The sequence below is a fragment of the Anguilla anguilla genome, chromosome 16 (assembly GCF_013347855.1).
Source record: "Anguilla anguilla isolate fAngAng1 chromosome 16, fAngAng1.pri, whole genome shotgun sequence".
In the NCBI taxonomy this organism is placed as follows: Eukaryota; Metazoa; Chordata; class Actinopteri; order Anguilliformes; family Anguillidae; genus Anguilla; species Anguilla anguilla.
Window position 1 is genome coordinate 2,155,305 of NC_049216.1, and position 11,164 is coordinate 2,166,468.

Below are 11,164 nucleotides of genomic sequence, written 5' to 3' on the forward strand. Positions count from 1 at the left end.
AGAGACACACGCACGCACGCACACACAAACATGCACACACACACGCATACACACACACACACACACGTGCGCATACACACTCGCATGCATGCACGCACACACACACACACACTCACGTACACACACACACACACCCCATTCACATACCAACTCACACACACACACACACACCACACACACTCATGCACATACACACACACTCACACATACACACTCAGATACACATAGACACACACACCCACACCTACACACACACATCCACACACACACACACATACTCTCACACACACCCTTTCTCTCTCAGACTCTCTCTCTCTCTCATGCTCAGTCACTCACACACACACACCCTCTCACACACACACACACACTCACATCCACACACATTCACACAAACACACGCACACACACACAAACTCATGCACTCACGCACACACACATACATGCGTGCAGAGACACAAACACGTGTCAACACACACATTCTCTTACCCATGCACACATATACGCTGATGTACACTCATGCACACGCATTCACACACCCACGCACGCACACACTCGTGCACACACACTCACACACTTACACACACATACACACTTTCTCACACCCAATCACTCACACACCCAATCACACACATTCACACACACCTACACATTGACACACAATCTCTCGCACACACAAACACACATTCACCAGTGCACTCTCACGCGCACACACACATGCATGCATATGTACACGCGCTCATAACCGTATGCACACACACACACTCTCTCTCTCTCTCATACTCAGTCACTCACACACTCACATCCACACACATTCACACAAACGTACGCACACACACACAAACTCATGCACTCACGCACACACACATACACGCGTGAAGAGACACAAACACGTGTCAAAACACACACTCCTCAGTGTCCCTCTGCTAACTGGAGTAGAGACACACACACATGCGCACACATACAAACATGCACACACACACGCATACACACACACGTGTGCGCATACACACTCGAACGCATGCACACACACACACACATATATATACACACACTCATATACACATACACATACACACACACACTCAATCACACACTCACACACATATATAAACACAAACACTCATATACACCTAGACCCTCACACACCCACACCTACACACACACACACACACCTATACACACACACACACTTATATACACACACACTCATATACACATACACACACACACACTCAATCACACACTCACCTATATATATATGCACACACACTCATATGCACCTATACCCACACACACGCACTCACACACCTACACACACTCTCGCACACTCAGTCACACACACGCACACACACCCTCTCTCTCTCACATACACTCCATCACGCACACACATACTCTCACACACACCCTTTCTCTCTCAGTCATGCACACACGCTCACACACCTACGCACACATACTCTCTCACACCCAGTCACTCACACACACCTACACACGGACACACACAATCTCACGCACACACACACACACACACATGCAAACATACACACGCTCATACCCGTATGCACACACACACACTCTTTCTTTCACTCACACACTCACATATAGTATACAGACACACACATGCACAAACGGCACGCGCACACACACACTCATGCACTCACGCACAAACACAAACATGTGTCAACACACACATATTCCCATACGCACGCACACACATGTATACACACACATTCTATTACCTATGCGCACACACACACATACTCATGCACTCACACATAGACACACATGCATACACTTACATGCGTGCACACACCATATACACATGTATACACAAACATTCTCATACCCATACATGCAAACACACACACACATGTATAAACACACACACATTCACAAAGGCACTCTCACACACACACACACATACACATGCATACACTCATTCTCTTGCACACGCACGCACTCAAATACACAGTCTCACACACATTCACACAAACGCACACACACACACTTTCTCTTACCCATACACACACGCACCTGTGTGCACACATACTCATGCACTCAATCATACCCTAACACATGCACACACACACACATTCTCTTACCCATTCACACACGCAACCCGGGCACACACACACATGTTCACATCAACAGTCACTCCCACAAACGTACGCATGCATGCACACACACATTCACAAATACACCCACACAAACACACTCTTACCCAGTCACACACACGTCGACACACTTGCAACCTTCCTTGACCAATGCCTTACCACTGCAATTTCAGCTGTGCCCAATATTAACCTCAGTACAGCTTAAACCCTGTACATAAGAGTATGATCTTTTAGCAGGTTCAGGTTAAGCACTTGCTGTCTAAATATGATTTTTATTTTTTTTACATTTTAATACATTTATATTGCAAATGTTCAAGGTGTGTTTATGTACTTTTGATTATTAAAACATTAATATAACATTGAGAGTAATAATTCCAAAAGATGGCAGAGTAAAATGTTTTTGAAGTAATAATTCTGTCTCCTGTATCTGCATCTTTTTAAAAAGAAGCCAGTGGCAAACTCCTCCACTTAAATGTGCATTTTACTAGTTTTTACAGTTGCTTTCATTCATTTTCACAAGAGTTCCAATGTGCAAATTTCTGTGGGCAAATGCAGCTGATAGGGAGAATGCAGAATGATCACTGCAGTGTACTTATTTCCTTTCATTACTGTAAACAATGATGGATTGAGTTTCCTTATTTATTCTGTTAGGATTGATTTGTTTTGTTGTTGTTTGCTTTAATTTTCTGTATTTTCAGACAATAATATGCAATGATTAAACCCAAATTATAAAAATATCAAATGTTTTGCTGTTGTGATTTATTATTGTGTGATGTATTGAACTCCTGTGACACTGCTACTTATTACATATTCTGTATGGGATTATGTTTGGGCTCAATATGAGTGGATCAGCATGGGGCTAAAATCTGCAGTTGAAGCAAGGACATTCATCTACAGTAGTGGAAATAAAATCCATTATAAGAAAAGTTGTGTAGTGTCTGATGAATGCTTGCTTCTGTTACTGTAGTGTAACCACAACTCAATACATTTTGAAAAGTCACTGCTTGTCTATTGAGCTGGTATATTTATGTTACCTCTCAAATAAATGGTTTTCCTGTAGGTTTGAACCTGGATCTGCTGCACATCAGTTGAATGGATTAGACCACTAAGCCAAAATCAGGGCAGAAGTGTGGTTTGCATGACATCCAGTCTCTGAGATGTTCCTGAGACCCTACAGTTTTAATCTCATTTTTTCAGATGCATTTCTAATATCTGCAGTCACACATTACAAATGCATTACAGTATGTTATGATTGCTTTGGCTCAATGTGGAAAACTCAATTTGCCAAACTGACTGGCAAAATTCTTACCATAAGACACTAATTGCAGTACCTACCCACAAAGTGCACAACTCTAAATCACACTCAGTTTTCACAATACAGTCGTCTCGTATTAGTACAGTGTTCCAATGCTTATTGCTAGACATGCAGATTGTGAAATGAAGTCAAGATGTTTGCTGTCCTGTCTCGTCACTTCCAGCAACATTGCCCAGGTGAGTCGCATTGCAGCATGATTGGTAATCCCAACATAAAAGGCTGTTTTACAGCACTACATTCAGCAGTGTCTGACAACATGGAGCAGCCCAATGCAGTTGGTACTGATGGACGGGTCGTGGCTGAGGCTGAGGTTGTGGTCAAGCAGGTAGCAGAAATACTGCTGTATCGAATGAATTTAGAGCCACAGTGATTGACCATGTCATAAATCCAGGCATAACAATGGGAGAAGCTGGAAGGATTGTAAGGCCCAACTTAAAAATGTCAACAGTGGCATCTAATAAGAGCTTTTGGACTGAACATTGATAAGTCAATAATTTACTGCAAAATGTGATACTGTAATTACATTACAGGATTGTTGTGTTGGTGTCATTTTATATTATTTCTGTTACGTGACGAGCCTGTAAGCCATGCTAATCATTTTTATTAGAGACCGCGCAACTCTGTTTTTCCAAAATGCCGGCTTATTCCACATGGGGGAAAATTGCGTTTGTGTTAGGTATTCCTGTGGCAATGTCTGTTCTGTCTGTTCTGATAATGTGATTATTTTTCTTCTATCAGATAAGGCCTGCTGGTGCAAGTTTGTAATGTTGCATTTGTATGTGTTATTTTTACTGTTCACGTGTCAAATGTCTAGAGTGTAAATGTTTCTGTTTAAATGATTGGTTGAATAATACATATCACCGCTATTTTCACCGACCATGTTAAACGTACTCACTTGCGAGTCTCAGCTCCAAAGGCATGCTGATGTTAAACCCATATTCCAATCTGTTTGAAATGACACAAATTCTGCCTAGTTGTTCAACATCACATTTTTTACTCTACTATATTGTTTATGCCCTGCACCTGAACAAATTGGATGTGCCCATTCTACTGTACCATCTCCTTTGTAAGCTAAGAAGTTCCTTTCAGCTGACTACATCAGAATCTGTACTACTGGCATTTTATGAGAGCTTAAAATGTACAACATTGTTAATCAGAAATTATATCTGGGTGGGTAAATTGCTGGATATGCTGTAGAACATAGTTTGTCATTGATTTATAAATATACCAGTATATCCTGGGCTTTCACTGATAGTTTAATTGTGGTACATATAGCAGTAGCCTGATATGCATTCTATGTTTGCAGTTTGCTTCTACCTGACTGCTTCCCCCCAGCAGGGAAACAGAGGGGTACAACCCCCCAGCAGGGAAACAGAGGGGCACAACCCCCCCAGCAGGGACACAGAGGGGCACAACCCCCCAGCAGGGAAACAGAGGGGTACAACCCCCCCCAGCAGGGAAACAGAGGGACACAGAAGACTCTGGGTCATCCCACCATGGATGGCGCAGGAGAGGTAGCTGGTTTTAGCAGTTTGGTAAGGTGGTCTGGGAGGATGGACAGCATGGGAAAGTGTGGAGGACCGATCGCTCAGTGGGTCAGGCTAGTGGAAGATACCACAAGCCAGGCTTAGCTTCCTGATCAGGGCCAATTATGACACGCTGCCTTCTCCTCAGAACCTGCGCTAATGGTTTGGTGCGGATGTGCTGCCCCCAAACGAGGCCTGTGGCACATTCTGTCAGGCTGTGAGACAGTTCCAGCACAGGGACACAGAGCAGGCCTCCAGCACAGGGACGCAGAGCAGGCCTCCGGCACAGGGACACAGTGCAGGCCTCCAGCACAGGGGTGCTACAGCTGGAGGTATGACCAGCTGCTGCGGAAGCTTCTGGAATTACTGGAGACCAGCAGACAGGAGGAAAACAGTGACGCCTCTCCTGTGAAAGAGCATCAAACCCACTTTGTGAGGTAAGCAGAGGAGGAGGGGACTGTAGGACACAAAGGTGGGAGTAGAGTCCTGGTTCCAGGCAGAGGGTGGAGCATGTGTGTAGATCTCAATCCACAGCTCCATTTCCCAAATGAGATCAGCACAGCGTTCCTGTGGCCTAACATGGAGACATGGTCCAATCGGGCGAAGGTGGTGCTTCTTATATGGAGACGTGGTCTACTCGGGCGAAGGTGGTGCTCCTTATATGGAGACGTGGTCCACTCGGGCGAAGGTGGTGCTCCTTATATGGAGACGTGGTCCACTCGGGCGAAGGTGGTGCTCCTTATATGGAGACGTGGTTTACTCGGGCGAAGGTGGTGCTCCTTATATGGAGACATGGTCTACCTGGGCGAAGGTGGTGCTCCTTATATGGAGACGTGGTCTACTCCGGTGAAGGTGGAGCTCCTCCACTCGGGCGAAGGTGGTGCTCCTTATATGGAGACGTGGTCCACTCGGGCGAAGGTGGTGCTCCTTATATGGAGACGTGGTTTACTCGGGCGAAGGTGGTGCTCCTTATATGGAGACATGGTCTACCTGGGCGAAGGTGGTGCTCCTTATATGGAGACGTGGTCTACTCTGGCGAAGGTGGAGCTCCTCATATGGAGACGTGGTTTACTCGGGTGAAGGTGGTGCTCCTTATGGAGCTCACCCTCCCATGGGAGGAGGGGGCAGAAGCAGCCTATGAGCGGAAACGGCTGAAGTATACTCCGACCTGGCAGCGGAGTGTGAGAGTGTAAGGAGTTTAAGGAGGCCGGTTAGAGAGTGACAGTATATCCAGTGGAGGTGGGATGCTGGGGGTTCACCCGCCAGTCAGTGCTCCACCTTCTGGAGAACACGGGCATGGCAGGGGCGAGGCTGATTACGGCAGCTGGAGGGCTGGCAGAGGAAGCAGAGAAGGGGGGGGGGGGGGAGAGTCAGCAACCGCCCACTGCAACCAAAACAACAGCAGAGGGTGGCAGCTGGTCTTCTGGATCAGTTTGAGCCTCTTTGTGTCTCTGGAGTAGAGGCTCCCAGCCCAGCACACACAGGTGTAGAACAGGGCGAGCCACAATGATCTGGTAGAACATGGCCAGCATCCTGCTACACACACCAAAGAAGCGTTGCCTCCCCAGAAAGAAAAGCCTTCAGTCTAGTAGGGCCTCCAAAGACACAAACCACAGTATCAAACCATCTATCTATGTGATCAGGAGAACATGGCATAATTACATCCCCATCCTCATGCTAAATGGATTTTAATAAAACCATTATGTGCCGTGGCAGGAGCTTGAAATGTTTGAAAATATCAGAGTATTTGGTTGAGAGTATCGGAGTATTTACTTTTGCTATCAGACCTGTGGGCTGTATTGGAATACTGGAAACACAAAATGGATGCTTTCCGCCATCTGGTGGTCTTGTGACGCTACTACAAGGGACTGAACTCCAGAGGGTGAGACTCAATGCTGAAGTTGGGAGTTTCTAAAACGTTGACTGCTTACTCCGGTTCCCTTTGTCTAATATAACATTTTTTGTAGAGATCTGAAACTATGCACTGATATAGGAAATCAGGATGGGGGAAAATATTTTTCATGGCACTGTACATGAGGTAGACAGGTTTCCTTTAACAGGCTTTAATGCAAGGGGCACCAGGGAGACACACACTACACAGCTTGCAGAGGAATTCTCATAAGTTTGCTAATGCTACACACCAGTATGGAGTATATTATCTCAACAAGAGTTTCACTCTTGTAATTACATCAAACACCCATGTGATAGAGCCACAGCCATGACATGACCTTATGTTTAGTCTTAAGGCTTTCCTTTAAAAAAAAAAAAATCAGCTTTGGTACGATAAAAAGCCTACATGTTAATGGATTATTTTAATCTGCTTGGACGAGAAAAAGAAACAATTACCACATTTCAGCTTCTGTGCATGTATATTTTGTAATGGAATAGAACAGAAAAGCTGTTTTTCATGCCGGAGGAAGACCTTTCATAAGTGGCTCTGACATGCAGTCATACGAGCGCCCAAGGGGGGTCGCTAGAGAGCGATGAAACACAGATCCCTGTCTGACTGAACCCTCCCGTAGCCTGGGCAACCCAGGCACCAATCGTGCGTCGCCCTGTGGAGCTACCGGCCACAGTCAGCACTGGCACGGTCCAGATTCGACCCGAGGCCGTGAGGCTCATCCATGCACCTTAGCGTGGTGCCTTAACCGAATGAGCCATCCAGCAGCTCCAAGTCTAATTTCAATAAAATTACAACTTATCAGCATGCATAAGAAATGCTAACTACCATACAATGTGCCAAATAATCACTGCATTGATAGGAACCACTCAAAGAAGGTACATGAGGTAGACAGGAAATCATCAGGCCAGATGGCATTTTCCCACTATAATAGACTTTAGTACCATATGCACCAGGGAAATACCCACTACACAGCATGCAGTGGCATTCTCCAAAGACTCACTAAGTTGTCTCAGTCTTGATAGTAGTTTCTAAGCGTCACACCTCATATGGTCACATCTCACAAGCATGGAGTCTCTGTCTGTGGTCACACGCATGTTACATCACTATTTAGGCCTCTCAGCACACAACATAACAGCACAGTATAGTGCCTGGGACGGGGGTGGTATATCCCCATGGTGGGTGCCAGAGCTTTTCGGGTCCTCTCAGGATTGCACTCAGGACGGCCCTGAGCTGCATTCCATCCTCTCCAGTAGCTCTCCATCGCTCTTCTCCCTCATCACCATGGTAACTGGGAATGTTACCATAGACTGGGACAAGGCCACAGGCCTAGGCAGAAGTGGCCAGGAGTGCATACAGAAATACAGAAACATACACTTCCCTTCACTACCTTAAGCCTCCAAGCAGCTGTACACTGCAGAACACAGTCTGAAGTGCATTAATCACTGCAGGTTTCCCACTGAATCTACACGAACTGAGGCAGAGCAGTGAAAGAATGGGCAGTGATTCACTATGTCCACTCATATAGACATGAAAACCGTTTTTCTGATCGATCAAACATTGAAATATTTCTAAAATATTTTACTTAACTGCTACATCTACTGCAATTATTAGGACATGAGAACACCTGTGGAGGTGTAGAAATGACTGTAAGAAATATAACACTGCAGTTCCTCTAAATACCCACTAGATGGTAGTGGAAGTTCAGTTTCACACTGAGTTGTTGTCTGTTGGGCACTTCCTGGCTTGAACCATAATTTTGTTTGGCCTGTGATAAAGACAAATAACAGAATCTGTATAACAAGTACATTAAGCAATAATAATCATTTTGCAGAGTTCTGAGAGCTAGTCTTGTAATAAGATGGATTACAGGAGCTTTCTGTGGTCAGACCATCACAGGCATCGGTATGAAGGTTGGCTGTTTGTGTATTACTGTTGCACTACGAGTATTGTCAAATTGTCATTATTGCAGACATCATAAGTGGTTGCATGTTTTCACTGGTGTGCAAGAACAGGGACACTGATGTTTTTTATTCTGAAGGGACCCTCTATGTTGTGTAAAATTATAGATTCAGTCTTGGTTTTTAACATCTGTGGACATAACTAGTCATTCTTTCTTTATTAGGAGTATGTGGTAACAGTGGCCATGACATTTGTCATTGAGATCAGATTTCTCAGATTAGATTCAAAATACAAGATATAATTGATTATTCAATAGTCCGTGTAGGAGTATGCATCTTCTACACCGTAAACTGTAAAAAATCTTTTACACTGCACAGTCATCATACCTCCATATCACATTTATTATTATTAAGATTTAAGGGCCATGGAATCATAAATTACTTTTCCTTTGTATTTTTTTCATTGAATCTGATCACTGAGACATTACATTACATTTATCTGGCAGACAATTTTATCCAAATTGGCACACAATAAGTGCATACCGAAGGTCATTGGAACAACTATAGAACACAGGTCCGATGAGATACAATACTTTGTACAGTTACTCATAGCCATGAACACATTAAGTCCAGTTCACACAGTGAACATTACTCTGACCGAACCTATGCTGTCAAACTAGGAGGCAGTACAAGCTACAACATCAAGACAATGACACAAGGCACAATAAGAGCTGAATGGAGGTACTACATGTAACATGAGTGGCACAGGAGGTACATGTGTAGCATGAAAGAGGGGAATTTAAGTGATAGAAATGATCCGCAGTGTGGTGATAGTTAGTTAGTCCAGGTATAGTCTGAAGAGATGAGTCTTCAGACCACGGCAGGAGATGGGCAATGAGGGAGTGGTTCGTAGAGGAAACCTGACCTGACTCCACAAGTGTAACTCCATTTTAACATCAATCAAATAATGGCACTGATACATAATGTACAATCATACAGATACAGGCCAAATATGTATTCTTTTGGTTACAGCTCACTGATAGCATGTCTGTCAATCGTTCTATTTCATTATACCTGGCTGTATTTTAAAGGCCTTTTTGACAAATCATTAGTTATAATAATGTTTATTGGTGAATCCAATTGGAAACTCAGTTGATTATCCATTGACAAAACATTTTTATTACAAATAAACTGCAGCTGTTGGCACTCAATTAAATTTTTATGAATACATTTTAAATTTTTAAATTTTCTGGCAATGATCTGTTGTATAAGACATCTAGACACAGCTCAGAAAGGTCTATAAAAGCTGCCAAGCGCCAATACAAGGACAGGTTAGAGACTCAAACAGAAAGAGAAAGAGACAGCCTCTTGTTATCTTTGGCAAGGCGTGGAGGTGATCATTCCATACAAGGCGAGATCAGGTGGTGACAACAGTGATGAGGACTTGCCAGACCAGCTGAACTTGTTTTGCACCCATTTAAATACCTTTTTTTTACTCTCCGACTCCAGTTCTGAGGCGCTATGCAACCCCCCCGCCCCCCCCCGGCCCCCTCCGCCCCTTCTAACCCGCACCGCCCGTCCTGTGTGCTCCCCAAACCCCCAGCTCCCAAATGTGTGCTGCTACACTATATGTCTCACAGAAAGAAACAGGCCAAATGCTAACCGTGCTTTCCCACATTTGGTAAAGTCATTTGACTGTTTCTTCATCTCTAATTTGGTTTCCTCAAATGTGTAAATATTTCCCAACCAGATTAAAATCCCTAAGTCTAAGTGTGCCTGTCAAAAGCAGTTTTATAGAGTTCAGGAAGCATAGATAAAGTTTTCAAACGTTGTATTAAAAGCAGTTATGCATGCATTTGTTATCCCCAACCATTACATTACATTACATTATAGGTATTTAGCTGACGCTCTTATCCAGAGCGACTTACAACAGAGTAACCAAACTCAGGATCAAGTCCGCTTAAGTCCATTGAACAACATGTAGATAAAAAGCCTTTACTATGATGCATACAATAAGGAGAAACAAGATAGTCTGAACAAAATTTTTTTTTTTTTTTTTTTTTTTTTTTTTTTTAGTTATGGGAGGGGGTTTAGGGAAGAGGAGAGAGGTACACAGAGAAGAGGTGCGTCTTGAGTTTCCGTTTGAAGGTGCTCAGACACTCTGCTGTTCTGACCTCCACTGGAAGATCGTTCCACCATCGTGGGGCCAGAACTGCAAAGAGTCGAGACCTTGTTGCTGCTCGTGTAGGGGGAGGAATCAGCCGCCCTGTAGTAGCCGATCGGAGCGATCTGGCCGGCTTGTAGGGTCTGATCATCTTCTGCAGATAACCAGGAGCTGACCCCTTGACTGCTTGGAAAGCAAGCACCAGTGTCTTAAACCGGATGCGAGCTTGCACTGGTAGCCAGTGGAG

At 44.3% G+C, this 11,164-nt stretch overlaps 1 protein-coding gene across 1 annotated transcript in view; it reads left to right on the forward strand.

Moving 5' to 3' along the window:
• Positions 1–11,164, forward strand: part of LOC118215092 — an 800,072-nt gene that overhangs the window by 626,131 nt on the left and 162,777 nt on the right. The window lies entirely within an intron of this gene.